The 23,876-nt window shown below is 34.5% G+C and overlaps 2 protein-coding genes across 23 annotated transcripts in view; both read left to right on the top strand.

Annotated features, from left to right (window-relative positions):
* Window positions 1–23,876, top strand: part of LOC141386287 (uncharacterized) — an 816,166-nt gene that overhangs the window by 766,323 nt on the left and 25,967 nt on the right. The gene's annotated exons all lie outside the window — the stretch shown is intronic.
* lpp (LIM domain containing preferred translocation partner in lipoma) overlaps window positions 1–23,876 on the top strand; it is a 497,264-nt gene that overhangs the window by 231,056 nt on the left and 242,332 nt on the right.

A 23,876-nucleotide genomic window follows, 5' to 3' on the forward strand; every position in this document is an offset into this window, starting at 1 on the left:
ACTGTGCTTTAAATCGCCAGTGAGCTTGTTATTAATAACCGGCACTGAACCTCCTCTAAACTTAAATGATACAATATAAATTACTCAATCAACCTGCTAATTATAATGGGCTGACATCTAAATGTGCTCAAATAGGAATTGTTTCTTTATTAGACTAGACAAACTTTGCTTTTTAAAACACGTTTTACCGGATTTAAAGCATCTTGAATTTGTATTTATATTTGATGTAACAGCTCTAAACAGGATGTTGTTTTGGTATACAATAGCAGATCACTTTAAATCCACACTGGTTCTTTTGCTCCACACTGTCATCATCAGATTGTTCTATTGCTTTTTATTTGATTGCTGACTGTATGTTTCAGCTATAACTAAACGTCATTGCTCGGTGTATGGAGATTTAAACCTCAGTAGCATTTTGTTTATGCCTCTTTTTTGTGACTGTAATTTCAGAGAAGAAGAAAATAATAGGCTATATACAACATTTTACATGAAGGAGACTGCTTGCATTTTACATGATGCAGGATTCTGGAATGCTCACCCTACTTCACCCGCTTCAATTGATGTAATTGAGTTGGTCTCTGTAAACTCTGAAAATCCTTTCATAAGAATTTTCATACAGTAGTTTACTCCGTGTACTTTGCTGTTATTTATCTCCCCCTCAGGCCATTGAAAAAGTACTTTAAAAAAGAAAATTAAATAAGCAAGTTTGGATGCACCTTTTAAAAATGCCATTAGGAAAACCAAATGGGGGAAAATAGTTGTTCACTTTACCAATGCTTCTGAAAGAGATGTTTTAGACAGTCTGAGGTGGTTTTAGACAAAGGATTAATGCAAATAATCGGAGATGACATAGTGAAAGTCTAACGCAGTTGATATTATACTAAAGACCCTTTAAGGCAAGTCATTTCACTCGGCGGCCATCTTTGAAATGCCTCTCGGGCAGTATGCTCGGGCATTCTGTTTGAATGGGAATACATCAAATTCTCCAAAACTTCTTGCCAAGCTTACGATTACATTACATATTACGAATAAACAATAAAAGTAAATAACAAATATCTGTTTAGTTTAATTTCTAAATGTTCGTATCACACAAAATCTGCAGAAGCTCATGTCTGGTCCAAGCTCCTCCTCCGAAGAATTGTCATTCTTTATCGATCGCTGATTGGCTTCTATACTGGAAGGCGGGGCTTCATTCACCATATTGACAATTACACTTGTCTCCCCATTCAAAAGTATACAAGTGACTATAGTCATTTGCTGTGTCCGAAACCGCCTTCTACTCAGTAGGTACTGCATTTGAATTTAAACGTACTACTCGGCCGTTAGAAAAGAACAATCTATACAGTATGAATGTGAAAAGTATGATGTACTATAATTTGGATGTACTACATCCGCCATTTTGTCATGGTCACGTGACCTACATGCATAAGTGGCGTCGCTTCAGTTCCATCAAAGAGCAAAGAATCACCATTCTAAGCTCTTTGGTTCCATTCATGAATTTTCTCTCGGGGCATTATGGGATAGCGCAGCGTGCATGGAATGCGCACTTCAGAATGTCGCCAGAAGTAGTAAGTCATCCGGGTATTTCTCGCATACTGATTTTCGAATTCTGTGAATTTGGACATACTACTCGGCTCACACACTGATTTTAGCGTACTGTATAGTAGGGAAGTATGCGGTTTCGGACGCAGCTGTTGATTATACCCAATTGACTAATCAAATGTCTGCATTATGCTTGCTTTGTTTACTGTTAGTTGCCAGGTTACCAATACTACAGCAAGCCATTCTAACCAAAGAGCATAGAATCACCAAGAGGTGACTGTAAAATTATCTATTAAAAGTGCTGATGATTCTGATAGTAAGTGTTGTATTGTCATCTTTCAGGTTGTATCTCAGCTTTAGTGCGCTTTTTTAATAAATAAATAAAAAAGAAAGCAGCTGCTGGCCATCATGACAGCAATAAGATCCAATAGACAGCCAACCGCTTTCACTCCAAAATGGCGGAATTCGGGGCTGTTGCTGGGCGCTGCTGTTCCAATGGAGCGTTCTATTGAGTGTCGCCTCTTGTTCATTCTAAGCTTTTTGCTCCAACTACCTAACCATTGTGGGCTGTTTGGGATGTTTTCATCTACTCTGTGGTGTTTTTGCATCTTAATTTGCCCACAGCTTTATGTTTTTCAGCAAATGGAAGGGTTTCAGGTGACATCTTATTTTGACATAATTTGGCAAAACATTTATAAAATACATTTTGGGCAAATTTACTACATTTAAGTTATATTAGTGTTTTTTTTTTTTTTTTGCCCCATTGACATCCATTATAATGAATTTTTTTGATTGCAAAGCCATGACACCATATAATTATACTTTCTTGATTGCCTGTTGGGATGAGGTACAATTTGTCATTTTACTGTTTATCATCAGTTGCAGTGCAAAAAAATCTTTTGTATTTATATGGAGTTATTCATAAGTTAAATTAAAATAAGCACCTCAGCTTTCAGAACATAGTAAATAATGTAAGTGTATTTACTGTACACATTAACACTATAATATGCTGTTACTCCATATAGAAGCCAGAAATTTTGTTGCACAGGTCTATCTAAAGGGTTACCCAGCTAAAAAAACAAACAAACAAACAAACAAAAAACGCTTAAACCAGTCTGGGCTGGTTGGCTGGTTTTAGCTGGTTGACCAGACTGGTTTTAGAGTTTTTTTGCCATTTCCAGGCTGGTTTCCAGCTATTTCCAGCTCGGTCTTAGCTGGTCAGACTGGAAAATGACCAGCTAAAACCAGCTTGACCAGCCTGGTTTAGGTTTGTTAGAACTCTACAGACATGACTTTACCTTTCCCTCTGCCTAAAGTTAATCAACTGCACATTTCATCCTTATTTTAAAAGGGTCTTACAGTTGTCAAAAATAATGCAATTTATTACTTTTCATTAAAAAAAAGTGTTATTAAAATTATTTAAAGGGTCACGAAACACCAAAACACATTTTTTGAGCTGTTGACAGTCATATATGTGTCCCACACTGCTAAAAACACTATTAGGACACCTATATTTCACTAAAAAGTGTAAATTGGTTGTTTTTTGCGTTATTTCAAGCAAATTCGTACTTCCGGTTTGAAACAAATTTTTGAAGCTGCGTCACATAATATGACATAATAGCGTGTATTCCAGCGTGCAGACTGGGCGTCTGTGCCAGAGTGAGTCTTATTACGTCTTACAGTGTGATTCATTAATGCATGAGTAAGGCTTGGTTCAAACCAATCAGCGCGCTCTATTGTGCAACTTCATTAATATTCATTACTGTCAGAGTGTAGATGGCAGAGACGCCACGTTGTGTTGGCAAAACAAGCGTGAAGTGTTGCTTTTATAGTTTGCTGCAGTTAAGTTTCGATTTCATTTTCTCTCTGTGAGAGCTCAGACTCACGTGTGGATTAACAGTGTACGCGACGCGCGACAACAATAACTTACGTGTCCAAGGAGGATTATTGTTTACCTGAGAGCTGTTCTTATCTGCAAACGCTGAGATCCAGATTTGCTTTAGTCTCCTCTTAATAAAGACGCGGCTCTAGTTGCTGGTGATTGTCCTGTCTCTACAGATTTGGTAAGTGAGCGACCAGTGCTCTTTGTTTATTCAGTTCGTATTTTATTAGTATCAAACAAACTATTGCAACGAGTGTAAACAAGATAGCACTAACAGTTACAACTAAACTATAACCTCGTGTTGGATTTTGTGACTGGAATAACACACGCGGCTTTCTGACGCTACCTGCCGTGTGCATCTAAGTTTCCGGGAAATGCTGAGTTTTTTTTTTTCTCTCATTCGCCGTGCGGTATCAAACATTGCATGAAAAATAAACGCTTAGAGCAGCTCCTCGAATCAAATATCACGTTTGTCGGGAGGGACATGAATGAATTCCCCCGAATGAAAGAGCCAAACTGCAGTTAAAGTCCACCATTTAATAATCTGGCAAATAATTCGACTACAGATGTCCATGTAAACACAGTCACATTGTCCGCTGTGGTTGTGTGTTTTGACTCTGAAATTCAGCGTGCCCAAATAGACTCTCCCACACCAAGCCTCGTTTCTTCCTCCGACACTCCCCCCTAAACAGAGCTGGACACGCCCACTTTTCTGACTTTTTCCAAAGTAGAGGTGTGAAAACACCCTGCTGAAACGAGGGGGTTTCATGGCCCTTTAACACAGGCTCATAGTGAAAATATACCTTCTTATGATATTCATGATCTCCAAAATTGTATATAGGGGTACATATCAATAATGAGCCTGGGTTGGAATTATTATTTATATTTTTTGACTTTCCAGTAAAAAGAATAAACAAGTAAATAAATAAACAAACAAATAAATAAATAAATACACATAAATAAATAAATAATGTCACATAGCAAATAAACTTTTTAAAATTATTTTAGCAAATATTATTTTAGCAAATATAAATTGTAACGCTATGTTAATATTATTATACTGTATGCATTTATGTATGTATGCATGTATGTATATACAGTATAAGTTTTTTTTTGTGTGTGTGTGTGTGTGTGTGATAGGAAGCGGGAAGCTTTCTTTAATGTGCACAAACAAATAGATGTTTTACACCAAAAATATGATGATAAAATGCATTAAACTAGTGCTTTTATTTATTTTTTATTATTTTTAGATTTATCAGAACCTCAGCTATATCAAGAAAGCTTATTAAAAGTGTTTTATAAAACTCCTAGAGTTTATAGATGTTTTCTATAAATAATGCATTCTATAAAGTTTAAAAAGTTGAAGCCAGCTGTACAAATAAAGCCAAACAGCTGTGAAGCTCATATTTAAAGGCAGACGTGCAGAAGTGCATGTGTTATTGATTACTGATTACAGACACATGACCCTCCGGCATTACGTAAATATGGGTAAAACCACATAAATGCTCAGAAGTTTTAGTTTAATTTCTTTGCAGTGTCTATGCAGACAGGCATTTTCATATGCCGTGGACATCAAGTCTTTGCTAACAGCATGCCCTTTGGCGAATTCTTTTTTTTTTTTTTTCATTTCTTTTTTAAAGGGTATTATTGGGAATTTGTTTCTGCAATGAAAGTGCTCTTTTCTTGCATTAATTGGCTGATAGCGGCTCTGTCAGATAGCGGTTTCCATGGTTACAGTGTGGGCTTTCTGGACCCTAAAAAGCTTCCCGATTAGAAATGTGACTTTAACCTAATCTCTATGGTGAAAATTGTATTAATTAAGTTATTCTATTTTTAAACATTTCACAGGAAAATAAGTGAGATAGTGGACCTTGAGGGCTTATTTTTATGCTGTAACCCTGCTGCTCTTTGATGGTGTGAGAGCGACGGAGACCTGCCTTTGTTTCAGATGAACAGCGATGAGTAGATTAGTGAGGGAGTTCTCACCCGTCTGGCCCAGTCAAACGGACAGCTTTTAGTCATCTCAGCTTACTTTGTTCCATTTTAGTTTTACTGTGCGGTACGTTTAATTTAAAGTTAACACAGTGAAACATGCTCTAATGCAACCAACTAATTCTAGCTAGATCTGAATATTTGCTCACGGTTAAGCGCATATTTAATTTAATTAGGTTTTATTATTATTATTATTATTATTATTATTTATTATTATAATTATTATTATTAGTAGTAGTAGTAGTAGTAAAATTGATTGTCTTTGACAGGAAATTTGTTATAGGCATGCTGTAGACATTCCATAAAACAATACAAAATACAGCAGTTACAAAATTTATAATGCTAATTAATCTAGACTCCAATGGTCACCTATACACTTTGGGTCAAATATCATCTCTTCCATTTTCTTAGTATTTATTTATAGCTTATTTATATCACACCACTCAATAAATGGACTAATTTCTGACTGGTAGATAGCCCTAATATCATCATTCTCATAAAGTAACCTTAGTATGGCTGTGTCATCGGAATATTTAAAAACAAAATGATTTGAATGCTTACTTGAACATTCATTTGAAAAAAGTGTAAAGAGAATACTGTAGGTAAAACTCACATCAGATCATTTTAACCAACATTATGCCAATAAGAGATATTAAAAGTTGCACCACGCTGACGGACCGATGTTGGGCTTTATTGGGCCGTCTGGCAGTGTTTGTCAGTCTAGTTGGTTTGGTGTCTTCAACACGCCTCTAGTCAGGTTAACTTTGGAATCAAGTTGGCCCGATTAAGTATGTACTGTAGAATCAGCGTCAACTGAAGAGAGTGTTCTGATTGCTTATACAGCAATGAATCAGAGCTTGAGAATAAAAGTTAAAGTGATGTAACCAAGCAAACAAATTATGTCAACAAGAAACAAAAAGAAGCTGGCTGTAATTTCGGTACAATACTTGCCAAAAATATAGGTCATTAGATTATCAGATACACATGGGGAGTGACAATTACAGTGGTAATGGTATTAGTTGCTTTGTTTATGCTTGTATGTGCTCATTTCATGTTCCTGTTCCTGTATGAGCCGCAGATCACGTTATCTCGCTTCATCATCTGCCATCTGTTTGGTGTGTTCATGTGCATGTTTTTGGTCCAGATGCAAGCCGATATGAGCTAACAACACGTTTGGTGTCGGCTTGGTGTGTCACGGCCCTTTGCAGTGTGAGATTTGCAGTGTGACCAAAATTGTGTATTATGTTTGATTCAACTTGATCATTAAATGGTATGTTCTCTACAGCAGGGATCCCCAACCTTTTTATCACCGCAGACCAGTCGACGCTTGAGTATTTTACCAGGGGGAAGGAGGGCTGTGGGGTTTATGTAGATTGCTAGGCAACCATCAACCATTTTCTCAGTGGATGACATGCTGACAAATCATTGCTGTAATTCTGATACTAGTTTTATTTATGGAGAAAATTAAAAAAGCGCTGCAGTGTTTAGGTGTTCTGTGTTTGTCTGAGTTAATTAGTGTACTGAAATGTGTGAATTCCATACAAGCTGAAGCTGATCAGTCAGTTCTTGGCAGTGTGCTCCCGGCATTCATTTAACTAGGTGCATCTGGAATGCGCGAGCGTGTCACAATGCTTCCATTGGAAATAACTCTAGAAAACTCTAGAAAAGATGCTATGTGCGAACAGCCCCTAAAAGGCCGCCATCATTTGCGATCTCCAGCAGATGATCTTTTTGTACAGACATGGTGCATTCACCTGATTTACAAATAGTTTGCAGATCCATTCCTTGGCAGTTAGCAGGTCTTTTACTTGGGCTTTTTCCCTTAGCAAAGAAACTTTCCAAAGACGCATGTTTCTTACTCAATTTGCTGCTTGTTGGTTAAATTTGAGCACTTAAGGGACCTAGATGTAAGTGAGAGAATACAGTCATTTTTGAAAGTTCAGGCTTAGATAATAAATAAAACCTAAATAATTAATGCCCGGAACCAATTGATCCACGGGTCGGTACCAATCTGCGGCCTGGTGGTTGAGGAACATTGCTCTATAGTATAAATATTAGAACTGTAAATGGCATTGGACATACTACATCCCCCATGTTGTCATTGTCATGTTACCTACAATCTCTGTGTCAGTTGTGCTGCTTTGCTTCCATTCGTAAATTCTTTCGTGTAGGTCATTCAGGTTCTTCTCAGCTGTTCTTGTTCAAATAATATGAATTCAGACAGACCTGCTTACATACTGTTTTTACATAAGTGGGGTAAGTTTGATTTAAAAATACTCTAATAGTTAACTGTACTCTAATACTCTAATAGTTAATCTAGTTAGTTTACTCTAATTGAGTAGTTAATTAAGTCTTGTGATTACCATCCAATCAAATCACGGACAGTAAAATCAATTCTTCCAGACTGACCAACCTTAAGACACAGACATTTTTTCCAAGTGTCCAATAAAATGCATGATAAACTAAATGAAGTTAACCCAAACAATAAAATAAATGCACAACAGAATGTTATATTTTCAAGTACATGCACAAATTGCATGCATTGTATTGGTTCTGCAAGAGCTTGCTTTGTGGGGCCAACTGCTGGACACTTACCTTTTTAGTCAGTGTTCAAAGTGTGTAACATATCTGTAAGTATTAACATATTGACACAGCTTCACTGATTTTTGCCCATTAGGTTACACAGATTTTGCTTCCCATATAAACACATCCACCTGCTTTCGGTCAGCTTATTAAAGATGTATTTTGCAATGTAATGTGTTCTCACATTAAATTAATCTCACAATTTAAATTTATAGTCAATGAATGACAAAAAAAAATATATCATACTCTTAAAATCATTCTTTAAAAAAAATGGCACTGATCCAAGCTACATTTATAATTTGTAGTGGGGCTACTTTTTACTTATACACTGAAAAAAGTGTTGCATGCAGAAATGTTGCAAACAATTTGTTTGTGTTGAATTTAAACAAACAAATTAAGTTTAGTAATGTTTAACTTAATTTGTTTGTTTAAATTCAGCCCAAATAAATTGTTTACCACCTCTTAACATAATGAAATTGAGTAAATCCAAGGAATCATCTTTGAATAATTTTTTTCAGTGTACTTTTATCAGTATTTAGAACAGATACTTTTACTCTTACTATTTTTTAACACTGTCTTTAAATGCTATGTTTTATACATTTAAGTCGTGATGCCCAAAGTAGGTCCCAAGTGCCAAAGTTGGCCTACGGTAACCCTTGATTTGGCCTGCCATCTCATCTAAAAGGAGAGGGAGAATGATGGGGAGGTGGTTGGAGAGAATTTTTTGGGGCTGTCCTTGACAGAGATTGTCTTTTCAAATTTAACATAACCTTTTGCTTCTTCATTTTATTGCTGAGCTACAAAAAGCAAACTGAAATTAAATGATTCAATTAAATGTTGTAAATTAATCTTTTAACATGATAAAAACGGTCACTTGACAGATGCACAAGATATCTGCCAGCAAATCAAGGTGAAGGCAGGAGAAGCTTGACTAGTGTATTCCGCATTGAACCCCATTGTATTATAAATGGGGTTATGTTTTTAAAGTAATAAGTTCATTATAAAATTTTTTTTTTAAATGGGGGAGGGGCTAAGAAGATGTCATGTCCTTGGGAGATCTCAACTGTTGCAAGTGTGTGTATGTGAAGAACGGGGGGTATGGCATCTTATTGGGAGATAATAACAGGTTTTCAAGTGAAGACTGGGGCTGGCGGGCACACCGTTGCAAAACCGCAAAATCAAAAACGCCTAATTGGGCAGGAAACCGCCCAATCTGGCAGCACTGTAACCCGGACCAAATATAGGGTCACACCGTTTTTTGTTGGTCATTTGCATCGCACTTCTTGCATTGTCTCACACAGTAAACATTACATTTATTTCTATATGATGTATAAGAAGTCAAAACAAATGACAACAACACAGTCTTGCTACTTTTTATGTAACAACAGCACAGCGGATAACAGTACATTATTGATATTATTATTATTATTATTTGCACAGTAAATGTGCTATATAAATGCACATTATATAACAGTACATTTAGGGATGTCCAGATCAAATCACGTGATTGAATGACGACAGCATTGCCATAGAAAACTGTGAGATGTGTAAACTTGGGATTGCAAGAGGTGGAAAGGAAAAGGCTACATTAAACACAACAAACTTGATAAGGCACCTCAAAAACAAACACCCAACACAATACAGCGAGTTTACCCAGCAAACCCGACCAAAGACGAATTAAATTAAAAAAAATAAGGAACTTCATGGATCTGTTTCCTCTCGCTTCATTATACTTTTTTTATGTATTTTAGAAGTATCGGATCGAGTTTGGGTATTGGTAGATACTCAAAATCGAGTTATTTTGATCTTGGGTTTAGAGCTAAACTATCCAGATAGTTGTATTACCGGCCATATTTTAGGATCCCACATATATAGTTAAAGTCAGAATTATTAGCCCCCCTTTTACCTAAATTTTCTTTTTTTAAATATTTCCCAAATTATGTTTAACAGAGCAAATAAATTTTCGCAGTATGTCTGATAATATTTTTTAAACACCATTTTAAACAGTATGTCTGATCTTAATTTTTTAAACACCATTTTAAGGACAAAATTATTAGCCCCTTTAGACAACTTTTTTTCGATTAGTCTACACAACAAACCATGTTCATACAATAACTTGCCTAATTACCCTAACCTGCCCAGTTAACCTAATTAACCTAGATAAGCCTTTAAATGTCACTTTAAGCTGTATAGAAATGTCTTAAAAAACATCTAGTCAAATATTATTTTTGCTGTCATCATGACAAATATAAAATAAAACAGTCATAAGAGATTAGTGTTATTAAAACTATTTAGAGTTATTAAAACTATTATGTTTAGAAATGTGTTTAAAAAAATCTGCTCTCCGTTAAACAGAAAACGTGGAAAAAATAAATAGGGGGCTAATAATTCTGACTTCAACTGTAAATGCTTGGATCTGACTGAGCAAATGAGTACTTATGTTGTGCCAAATTTCTCACCCCCACCAGATTATTTTTCCCTTTGTTCTAGTATTGTAGATTTAGGGGTAGTTGTTGGGGAGGGGTTCGGATTAGGGGTGATGTTTTGGATTAGGCAGTCAGGTAGTGACTGTTTGGTGTTGTGCAAAGAACAGCCAGAAATAATCCTTTATTTGTTGATAGTGTGTTCCTGTAAATATTAGTGTGAAAAAAAACAAAAGTTGTTGCCATCATTCTTCCCCGTAGCATTCATTTTGCCGAAACTGGAGTGTTGAAGTACATATTGACAGTATAGGCTGAAGCATGTATTTTTTAATTTTTTTTTTTTTATCAAGTCTTGTCTGAATGGATGGACCAGTCGTCAGTCTGAGTGGGTCAGTCAATGCCCCCCTTGCACCTTCTGTAGCCTCTGTGGTGATTAAAACTATTTGCAGCCGGAGGGCAAGAGTCTCTCTCATGCAAAAGTCCCTAGTAGTCGACCTGTTTTTCAGTAAATAATGGAGAATGACTCTCAACAGGTGTTTTATTTATAAACCAAACCCACGTGGCACAGTCTTTTGCATTCTTTGGGTGGTAAATTCTAAAGATCATAAAAATTCCAAGAGTAAAAACCTATCATTCATGGAAGCAGGGAGGACTGCAGTTCAGAAGCTAAAATATTTTTATATGTGTAAGATTAGGGGCATAAAGTGGTGGGGAATGTTGATTTATTTTGATATATTTTACATTTATTGCAAGGGTGAACATTCCTTTTGCTTTTTATGCTGGTTAAGAATTACAGAATCTGTTTTTTTACTAATAATGTAAAACTATTATTAATGAGGTGCATAGTGTTGGTGATATTTCATTCCATTACGCCACATTTTTTTGCTGATATTCCTTTAATTCTGCACTAGTTCATTGAAATGATCTCTTTTTTTGTTGTTGTTAACTTTCATTAATCTTTCTGTTAGACAGAGCTCAGAGAGCACAGAGGAAGAGTTTGTGCACAGGTCGGTGTCACGCTAGAAGGGCTCCCGTGGGCATTGCGGTTCACACTTCTGCAAATTTTAGGGTGTCTCTTGCTAAACAAAGTGCTCGAAAAACAGTATCAGACTTATATTATCCAATATTTGCCACAGGAAGTGGATGCGTTGCGTAATATCTTCTTTATGCCTCTGTGTATTACTGCCAGCTTGCAGCTGCGTATGACAATGTGAAGTCAAGGCTAAGCAAGATAAAAACAAACCAGATGAAATACAGCCATGGTTGATAAAGACTGACAGGGACAAACATGTTTTTTTTTACATTTGATTTTATTATTTAATTTTTTTTTTCAGGTGTTAATTCAGGACATGGGCATGCATACATGTGCCAGTAATATAATAATGATAATAGGCTATTGTTAATTTTCAAACAAAAACATTTTCACATGTAAAGCTGACTTGTGACATGCCTGAGATTTTACTGATTCTTTATAGACTTTATAACATTTTAAAATAAGGCTCCATTTGTTAAAATGATTTAGTTGACTTACAGAGATGATGCAAACTACTTGTAAAGCCTTTATTCATCTTTAATGATGTTCATTTCTTAATGTTTAATAACTAATTAAAATCAAAGTCATAACAGTTTTTATTAAAGCTAATATCTTACAAAGTTCAGTTTTTTTATTAATATTAACATGAATGCTGTAACAAATGCACCTGTTTTTCATTGTTGATACAACTGAAGAGATCACCTGAAAAATTAAATTCGTTCATCACTTACTTTTCCACTTGTTACAAACTGGTTTCAGTCAGTTTCCTATGTTGAACACAAAACAACATCTACTTAAGAATGTTGGGGAAAAAACAGACACAGATTTTCATATTTTTTGTTTCTGCTATAGATGTCATTTGCAATTTCAACATTCTTTAGAATATCTTTCTACAGAAGAAAAACATTTGTAGAGGTTTAACTTAAGTGTGAGTAAATGATGAGGAAATTTAAATGTTTAGGTGAACAGTCGAAGTCAGAATTATTGGCCCCCCTGTTTATTTTTTTCCCAATTTCTGCTTAACGGAGTGAAGATTGTTTCAACACATTTGTAAACATAATAGTTTTAATAACTCATTTCTAATCACTCATTTATTTTATTTTTTGCCATGATGACAGTAAATAATATTTTACTAGATATTTTTCAAGACACTAGTATTTAGCTTAAAGTGACATTTAAAGGCTTAACTTGGTTAATTACTTGTAGTTTAACTAGACAAGTTATTGTATAATGATGGTTTGTTCTGTAGACAATCGAAAATTATTAAGCTTAAAGGGCTAATAATTTTGTCCTTAAAATGGTGTTTAAAAAAAAAAAAGCTTGTCACACCGTCAGTACACTGCTTCAGTTTTTCACTTTCACGCTTGTACTTAGTAATTTTAGTGAAAACCTCAGATACTGCTGGTTGGGCACCTTTTTTTACTGACCAAACTCCTGCGGAAAAAGTGATTTACAGGTGGTAATTTGTGTGCAACTTATCTTTATCTATTTATGGTTTGGTTACGGGTAAAACAAAGACCATGCGGGTCAGATAGCTGAAATGTCAGGCTACAAATAATTAATTCGTTATGAATATAATTCACGTCCGCCTATGATGACGATGCCATTGTTCTAGTGGCGTAGCGCAAAATGCGGAGGCTCCCCTGCAGGGATCGCTGACGGGGCCCCCTGATGAAGTGGGGGGGGATACGTCAGACGTCAATTTGCATATGACTGACGTCACCACGTTCTACCGTTTCTGTTTGTTTAACTGCCTATGGTTACTAAAAGGGTATTTATAATTGCACTACACTTTATATATGCATGTTCATTTAACTAAATGTATTGCTGTTTGAATACAGTATATCATTATAGATGTGTAGTGAATGTGCAGTAATCTCTCATATGTAATAAACTCAGACAAGTTCAGAAACTGTCACTAAAATATCTGTGATTGTGAACAGAAAAAGAATAAACGATCCAATTAATTTGTTAAAAAAAAGGAGGAAGTAGATCGGTTAGACTGTACAAGGGAAATACCTTCACACTGCCTGTGCTAAATCATTTGTCGTTGGTACGCAGAGGGGTGATCTGCTCTCGGGCTGCAGGTGGGAGATGCTGCTGTAGAGGACTGACTGGGCCGCCTGTCAGTTCTGTGAGGCGGGGGAGGGGCCGGCGGCATCACACGCAGCTCGTTGAGAAGAGTAGGGACGGTACAGTATGGACAAATGACAGTCTAAAAAAATCTCCAATAACACACAAAAAAGTCGCTAGATTTGTCGCTAGGGGGTCTGAAAAGTCGCTAAATCTAGTGAAATAAGTTGGCAACATTGGCGGCAAGCAATCAAAATGAAGTAGTCCACCGCTTGAGAGGTGTTCAGAGAAGACAGACCTGTGAACTTTGGTTCCGACCACAGTTGTTCTCAAGAGTTTGAGTATTGCGGTTGCCGGATTTTCAATTATTGAAAATCGCGACGACGCGAGGCCCCCTAATCACTGCATCGTCCATGGTGATGTTTCACATTAGACATCATACGATGCCCAATTGGTCGACATCTCCCAACCCTAATATATACAGTATACACCATTAAATGCTTATAAAAAAATGTTTCTGTATCCTTCAAATGTTTACATCACTTTGGTTAATCTTACTCTATAGCTTTTTAACACTTTATCTATATATTAAAATGAGTAGTTTTGTGCTATATAATATTCCAGGATTTGCTCAAAATCAAGCTGATTGTTTTATTTATTTAACAAGTAAATACAGACTCACACCTGAACGAACACTGAACAGATTTATTCATTTATTCGGTCATTTAGTATCAACTAGATGCGATGTTAAAGAGTGGTCAGACAGCACACATATTTAAAGTCTGGCAGTTATCTCTCCGCCGCTGTCTGTTGTATTCAGTGGCATGACTTCATGTCTGACTAACCTCTTGACTTATTCTGAGCTTCTGTCTGGAACATTTCTAATTGAAGGTTGAAAGTAGATACCGAACATAAAAGCTGTTTTAGCTCCTGTATCTGCCCGTGTGCTATTGTGTGAGAAAATGTGCAGGAAGATAGGGCTGAGTCGAGGCCTTGATTCCAGGGCAGTTCATTAGGCCTCTATTACAGCGGATAAGCCCAATTCCTTGGCAAGCTAATTGACTTTTTATTAATGGAGATAAGTGAACGTGTCAATTATCTGAGCAAGGGTACTTTATATTAAGTAAAGAACATCATGGGAGATAAAGAAAGCAGTAATAGGGGAATCATTGTAAAGGTGTCTCTGCAAACTGAAGGTTTGTACAGGGCTAATGAGGTTTTTAACGCTGATGTTCATATTAAAGTAATCTGATGGAAAGTGTCAAAAAAAAAACTGTATGTGCAGCTGCAAAAGGTCCAGGATTTCACTTTTTCTTTTAATCTTTGAAGAAAAAAGAAAAAAATTGCATGCTTCTTTTATAAAGACTGCATGTTGTGTAAACACAAGTGAACATACTGTACCTTTGTTTTTTTATTATAATTTTTTGTATACTATAAATGTGCAAACGTGTCATGCATTTGAGATCAGATTTTACACATTTACACATTTTTCCTATAAAGTTTGGGGTCAGTAGGAATAATAAGTGTTTTAAAATATTCCTGTGGTTTTAAAGATACATTTTCAGCTTCATTACTTTAGTCTTCAATCACATGATCCTTTAGAAATCACTCTTAATTTTATTATTATTATTATTATTATTATTATTGATATATGGTAACAGTAACAAAAGCAATTATGACTGGAATAATTATTTCATTTGAAACTACATACAATAAAAACAAATAAATAAAATATTATTTAACAATTTAACATTTTTAAATATATTTAATTAATACCGCCTTCATAAACTGAATAATTTTCTTAAAAAAAACCATTGAAAAAAATATATCTATTTTTATTAGAATATAGTTGAATTCAGAATTATTAACCCCCCTGAATTTTTATCCTCGATGTATAGCGACGCGCCAGCAGTGCGCCTCAGAACGCCTATGGATGCACATATGAGCGCTAATGCATTTACTATTTAAACAGCGTAGCGCAACGCCTCAAAACGACTTGTGCGCCAAGCTGAAACTGTCAAACAAGTATTGCGCCGCGCCTTGCGCCACATTGCGCCGGGTGTATGATAGGGCCCAAAATAATTAGCCCTCATGTGATTTTTCAAATATTTTACAAATTATTTTTAACAGTCCAAGTACTTTTTCACAGTATTATCTGTGATTTTTTTTTTCTTCTAGAGAAAGTCTTGGTTGTTTTATTTTGGAAAAAAAAATTAAAAAATAAAATAATAATAATAAATAAATAAATTATATATATATATATATATATATATATATATATATATATATATATATATATATATATATATATATATATATAACATTAAGGTCAAAATAATTAGCTCCATTAAGCTTTTTTTTTTTCGATTATCCACTTCCCTTCTTACCCAACACACCTAATTGACCTAATTCTCGTAGTTAAGCCTTTAAATTGCACTTTACGATACTTGTATTTTGAAAAAAAAATCTAGTAAAATATTATTGACAATCGCCTGTGACATCATGTCCTTTGGTTTTTGATTGTCAGGATGTTTAGGCCTAGTTATAAAACAAATTTATACAATATAGTTAAAATGATATTTACACATGATCAAACTAGTGTTACTTTTCCGCTTCAGTAATGTCCAGCGGCAGAGTAACATCTTGTGCAAAGGATGAGTCAGACAAAAGTAATCAATGCATGCCCTTCTTTTACTTATTTTCTTGTTATCAGGTTCACAGTGCAAACAGCTTCCGGGTGGAGTAACTTGAGTGAGCATAAAACAAAGCCGAATAAAACTTTCTTCCTCTGCTTCAGCTGCACACACAGCACACAGCGAGCTCACATCATCCAGCATGCGTGTCGAACTACACCGCCCACAATACACTTCGCTATGGACTACAACTCCTCCTAAATATTCTATTTCCCCTCTCCTGAAACACTAGCATGCAACATAAGCAAAACTGGTACAAAAATTGTTTTACATTTGGTTTTGTAGTTCGGGCCTAAATAAATGTTTGTTGCAGTTTTTAATCGTTTAAGTTCATTTGATTGACTTTTAACAAGTCAATTTATATTATTAACACATTTATTGGGTAAAATAGCTACTTTTTTCAATTCAATGTGTTTTGGTCATTATCAATGCATTGTCACTTTAATTTAGCGTGAGCAGCGCTGAAAAAATAAACCCAGTGCCGAAACTATCGCGGCACTGCTGCTTCAGCGACGCTCACGCCTCGCTCTGATGAGCTGCTGCAGCGTGTGACAGCTCTAATCTATTAACATGGACGTTGAAAAAACACACGCTGCTCATGCGTTGCTGACGCTTGCAGTGTGAAACAGGTTCCAGGATATTGGACACTGAACAGAAAGAGGTACTTTGCAAAATTTGCCTAAAATTGCTACATCACGTGGCAACACAACAAATTTATATCAGCAGCTGAAGCAGCATAGAGAAAAGTATGATGAATGCATAGCGATAAAAGCCAAACGTAGTAATGTAAAAATATTTTAAAAATGGGTATTTGTTTTATTTATCTGTACATTTGACTTTTTAATTTTATTTTAAAGTTAATTTAATGTAATTTGATTCAGTAATGTAAAGATGTTACTGTTATTTAATTTTGTAAAACTTTGTTTTAATTTGAAAACATTGTTCATTTCTAGTTGTTGCTAGATTGCACTGTATACTGTATCTCAGTTAAAAAAATTAAAATTTCAGCATTATTAGTAATCTGTGTGTGCATTTTTCTTGATAACAAGCAAGTTGAGTCACACCACTTGTTTATCGTATCGCAATCGTAAATCGCAATTTTGACCTTAATGATCGCAATGTGATATTTTTCCCAAATCGTGTAGCCCTAATATATATATATATATATATATTTATATATATATATATATATATATATATATATATATATATATATATATATATATATATATATGTATGTATGTATGCAAGTATGTATATACATGTATATGTGGTTAATTGATTATTTTATTGCAAAAAATTAAATGACAAAAAACAACAAAATAAATTGATTAGCTGTTCCGCACTCTGAAACATGCAAATCGTCATGTTATAATTAGAAGTCAGTCATTTTAATGTAATAAATAATAAAAAGGATTGTTTTATCCCCTTAATTCTATCTTCTATCTAAGTGGCACAAAGCCAGTAAATGACCTTTATCAACAGACAACTGTTATACCCTTATATTCTTTAGCCAGTATTATGATCTTGTTTTTGACATGACCATGGCACCCTGTGATGTGACAAACCTCAACATTGCCTGTTATGTATATTAGTTTACAGTCAGCCAACACTGCACTGAACAGTTAAACACCTGCATCTCAAACTCACAGTGAGAGTCAGTAAAAACAGGAACTCGCTTGTTCAAGAAAGCAAAACCAAACAAAGAATGAACGGGTGTGTAAACACCTGCTTTACATAGTTTGCACTTCACGTTGCTTTTTAGTGACAGGTTTCTCTGATCTGCTATGTTAAAATTGAAAATACAAAACGGGGTTCTTTGAATGCAGCTTTACTTCACATCAGTGACTTCATCGTGTAATTTAGCTGTATATTGGGAGCCATTTGTTCCTCAAACACACTTCTGCAAGCTCATATATACACAACATCTGCACACTCGAACCTTACCACACAACTATTTCTGTGTGCAAGATGACTGCAGCAAAAAAAGTTCAAACCTGGGTCATTAGAAATATGTGACTGCAAAAATGTATGTACTTTCAATGCAGGTTTCTTATAAAATGAGGACAAAATACACAATTTCGTTCCTTTTACCAAGATTATTCATAAATAAAGGCTCACCTTTATGTGGCTCTCCAATATTACACTGTAAAAAAAAATCTTGCTGCCTTTAATTTTTAGTTGAATCAAAGTTTTCTTGTTATCTCAACTTACTCTTAAAAAAATGACGTTTGCTGTTTGTTCAAACTAATTTACATCGAGCTCAAACAACAATATGGGCCCTATCATACATCAGGCGCAAGGCGCGACACAATTGTTATTTGCTAGTTTCAGCTTGGTGTAAGAGTCGTTTTGACGTTTTGCGCCACGATGTTTAAATAGCTAAAAAAAGGAGGCATGTTGAGGCGCATTGCTGGTGCGTTGCTATTTTGAGGATACAATAATTATAATAATAATCTTCAATAGACCAGATCAAAGCTGGTCTAAAGTCCAGCGCAGAGCGTGCTATTTGTGCGCCTCGCTTAAACATTGCTTAATACACACAGGATGTACAGCAATACACAAATATCTTTACAAATGAAAAAGAATGAAAGGATTAAAATATTACAAAAAATATTATTTTTTAGTCTACATAAATATAAAAACCATACTTTCATGCCTTGTTCATCTCGGTGGGCTTTTTCAGTTTAAATTTGTCTTCAATTTCTTTAATTTGTAAAAACTAATAAGTTAACCTAAATCCTTCATGTTGTCCCAATTCAACTCGATTGTGTGGAACCCAGCATGTTTACAGTGTACGCTCAAAACGATGTTCCTGCTGCTTGTTCAAACTACTTATTTAAAATGAGCTGAAACAACACAATTCTTGATGTTTTCTTTGGGACATCTTTATTGTTTAATGTCAACTTAAAATTTATCAACTTAAAATTGCAAAAGCCATTCAGTTAACTTGACCAATTATTGAGATGACTTGAAGGGATTGTGTGGAACCCAGCATTTTTACAGTGTACATTAATCAATCTGACTAACTTTAAAAGGTGTATTAAAATAAGTTAATGCAAAAAAAAAAAAAGATAGATTAGTTTTCTTGACTTTTTGTCATTAAATATTTTACAGTGTATGTTTTGACTTTAAAACTTGTGGATGAATACTCTACAGGTGGACAAATTTGTCGATAGTTAAAAAAAAAATCTGAATAGAGCTGCATGGGTGGGACACATAACCAGCGAGTGATGATGATTGGTGTGTCTGTGAACGTGGTGTAACTGAGAACATGATTGGCTTATAGCACATTTGCATCGTTTGCCAATCAGAGGCAGAGTAGTGCGGGTGTTCACACACAAGCACATGCAGTCAGTTGAAAACACCAACAAGCAGGAGTCAGAACGATAGCAAATCCAAGTTCAAAGACAGCTTTTGCAAACTGGAAATATTTATATTTAGAAATTTATATATATTATAGTCATTTTATAGTCTTTTTTTATATAGATTTTTTTAATCATGTAACTCAGTTACTTACTCAGTTGCTATTTGTGAGAAGTAACTAGTAACCATAACTAATTTCTCTTTTAAAGGAACGTGCCCAACACTGCAAAATAGTAATAGGCATGCATTACCTGTGTTGGAGAAGTAGCGTCTGTGTAATCCAGAGAAAAGGTCTATCGGCTTACTTTTTTCAGATGTTTTTAGCAACACTTGGGACCACCAGTCAGAGTCAATTAGCTGCCCTCTTCTCACTTTAACCAAAAAAGTTTCATTGGGGTTGTACAGCCATAGAAATGGCTATGCATTGTTGCAAAGTTGTCCATATGTAATTTATATTAAAAGCTTACACACTTGTCTCTTCACCCATTGCAGTATATCCTGTAATTAATCATTTTTGTTTTTTCCCATTTGCACTATTATGGCTAAAACTTTTCATGGCTCCTCTTTGATTGAACTTTTTGGCTCAGGTCTGCAGCTTCACAAAGTGTGGTCCAACTAAATATATCTAATACTTGTTATAAGTATAATATAATAGTTTCAAAGTGCTAGACGCCTGTAGAACTTTACAGTAGAAGTCGCTGCAGTGATCAGCACATGCCTCAGACTCTGACATTTACAGTGACCCGCTGTGTCTGCTGTTTTTACATCATTACACTGCACCATATGTGGTGGTTTGAGGGCACATTGCCTTTTTTTAATTTTTTTTATTTTGTCGTCGGAGTGAACTTATTGCAGATGAAAAACTTCAAAGTGATAGTTTGCCCCAGAATATATATATATATATATATATATATATATATATATATATATATATATATATATATATATATATATATATATATATATATATGTGTTTATATATATATGTTGACCTAAAAACAAGATGGTTGTAAGAATATCTAGTCAAGTCGAGCTTTATTGTCATTCCGCTACATGTGTGGACATAAATAGGATTGAAATGTCGTGTTTCACAGGACAACGGTGCTACATAAATTAATCATAAATACAAACACAACACTAGATAGCTATTTTATGTTTTACAAAGCACGAGTTTTGGAAGGACAAGTCTTAGCCTGGCTTGAATGCCTCCGCTTACCATGCTTGCACAGTCTCTCACAACGCTTGCAGGTAGTATCTGATGGTGAGGCCGCGGTATTGAGGTTTGGCTCCAAAAGTAAACAAAGGCCTTGTAGCTTCTCAGCAGTCGCTGACAAGAGTTTGTGTATGTATCCACTGCCGATTTCCAAAAGACCTTGTCGATTGTAAATGTGTACCTTGTTGATTTCCTTGTGAATCTATGGTGAACTGATGACATTAAAAGACTTACAGTAAAAGCAACGTTTGTGGGCTGCAAGAATCCGCTGCATCTGGACGAGCCGCCATCTTGGATTGAAAATTGGTATTGTGGCTAAATTGGTAGCTATCGCTTCATATCAATCATGGTGACTAATGATTGTGATAAACAAACATTCTAAACATACAAAGATAGCAGAAAAATAGGACAATAGAAGAACTTTCTCTCTGAGATTGATTAGCTGATGAACTATAATGCAGACGGGCAATCAGAATCCATCCTAATGAAGAACGTTTAAAGGGTTAGTTCACTCGCTTTTTGTATCTTGTATCTTGGAAAGTTGGTCATATCTCAAAACCAAAAACAGCAGAAAAAAGACTATTTGGGGTGGATTTGTAGCATGTCGAGGTGGCTGGTGACGTCATCGCACATAATTCCCTGTGTAATATAACAAAAACAGCACACATGGAACTTTCACCAGCACAAACAAAGGAGACTATTTGAGAGGAATATGAAGCATTTGGATTAGGGGTTTTGGATATGATGCGTGACTGCTGAATGACCTACAAATATTATTTTAATATCTCAAAAAAACAAAACTTCACAAGCAACTTCACGAAGGTGCTTTGTCTTTATTGGAAATAGTTGTGTAATATTATAGAATGATAATACCCCAGACCTCAATGTCAGTGCCTAGTTTACCTCTTTTAACCACGGCAGTGAGATTTACCCCCACACGGCAGTAAGATTTACCCCCCCAGATCTTATGATATCGCTCACGTTACACTCATCCCATAAAACTTACTGGGTCACGGCACCAATTTTATCACTATTTCTACCTACACTTTTTTTGTAGCCTTAACATTTCTGCCATGGGAGGAAGATTCAAAAAGGATACTAAAGAACAGAGATTGTAGCATCAGTTATCTTTTGAGGCCAGAGTTAGGGTTACTCAGAGAACTCAGAGGCACATGGCAATGTTACAGTTCTGTTGCACATTTGACTATTGAGTAATATTAATTAACAAGAATGTACTTTGAGTTTGAATTGGAGCTTGGTTTTTAGTTATTGCATGTAATTGTGCATAATTTACTGTTCTTACAAAGTGCCGTTAACATTTTTAAAATGAAATGATCTGAATGTAAAGCCCCTCAAAAATAAATTCTATCATTTACTGACCCTTGACTTGTTCCGAACCATTTTTTTCTTTTGATGATCACAAAGGAAGATATTTTGAAGAATGTTGCAAATCTGTCAACATTGACATCAATAGATAGGAAAAAAACAAAAACATACTACGTAAGTCAGTGGTTATATGTTTGCAACATTTCTTCCAAATATCTTCTTTTGTTTTCAACAGAAAAAAAAAAAAAAAAACTCAAACTGGCTTGAAAGAGTGAAGGGTAAATAATGACAGAACAGCCATTATTTGAATCACCCTTTTAGCAGTCTTTAGGACCTGATTTAATTTGGGAAATCATAAATGTATTGTGTGTTATTGTTTATAAAAGACCTAGTCAACAGAATCTGCTCTTTGAAACATCACTTTTGAAAACAAACTTTTGTCATAATGAACTTTTTTTGTTTTTTTGTTTGTTTGTTTTGTGAAACGTATGTTTATTACAAATCTAAAACATTGTTTAGTAGAGAGGGATAAGCACATAAGATTATTAAAGAATTTGGGTAATGCTCTCTGAGCTGTGTTGTGCAAGTATTATTATATCAGACTAAATAATGTATGCTGTTGAACAGTCCAAGACAATGCAAATAACCAATGGTAAAATATTTGTTTATGAGAGACTAAAAGTTTGATTTCGTGTTTACATTTTTTTGTTGTTAAAATTAATTTATTAGTGTGAAATGTTTTTACTGAAGTTAAATATGAGTGTATATATATATATATATATATATATATATATATATATATATATATATATATATATATATATATATATATATATATATATATATATATATATATATATATATATATATATATATATATATATATATATATATATATATATATATACACACAGTAGAATTTACATGGAGCTTTAGGTTAAATTGAAGTAGGTCTGTAATCCAAAAACTCATTTTGGGAAGTGTAATCCAGACACATCACTGCCGTTTTATCCCTCGTAACTTCATTGTCTCTTTTGGTTTAAGAGGATTAAACGGCCAAATATTTGGGTGGCCACTTGGAAACTTTGCATACAATACAATTTGTATGATAAACAATTTGGCATGAAAGCTGTCAAAATATTTTAGGGTATTACCAGACTGTTTTGAATGTGCATCTGAGCCCTTTGACATCCCAAATCTTTGAACCTCAATTACCTGAATAACAATAATAATAAAAAGCAATAAGCAGCAATCTGTTTACTTATCTAACACCATTGCTTGTTTTTGTTGTTTTGGACTAAGGATGCATCTTAAAATTTTGACAACATGATAAGCTGTTTTGGAATAAATAAATAAATAAATAAATAAATAAATAAATAAATAAATAAATAAATAAATAAATAAATAAAAAATAAATAAAAAATAAAATAAAATAAATAATCTGTTTGATGTTAGATATCTCTACAAAGAATTTGAAATAAATTAAAATGAAACACTCACATTAAATTATTCTAAACTAAAAAATTAAACACTACTGAAGGTCAAAATTTAATAATTTTTGTATGTAATATAATTGTAATATAATTAAATTAATATAAAATATTTTACATTTTATATTAATAACATATAAAAACAATGGATTATGTTTTAACCAACAATACAATCGTAAAATACACCAAAATTAAACATAAAATCTACATTTCCTTATATTGTAAAGTTGGTTTAATCAAACATAGTTACAAAATCTTTA

This window comes from Danio rerio, chromosome 6 (genome assembly GCF_049306965.1).
Source record: "Danio rerio strain Tuebingen ecotype United States chromosome 6, GRCz12tu, whole genome shotgun sequence".
NCBI lineage: Eukaryota > Metazoa > Chordata > Actinopteri > Cypriniformes > Danionidae > Danio > Danio rerio.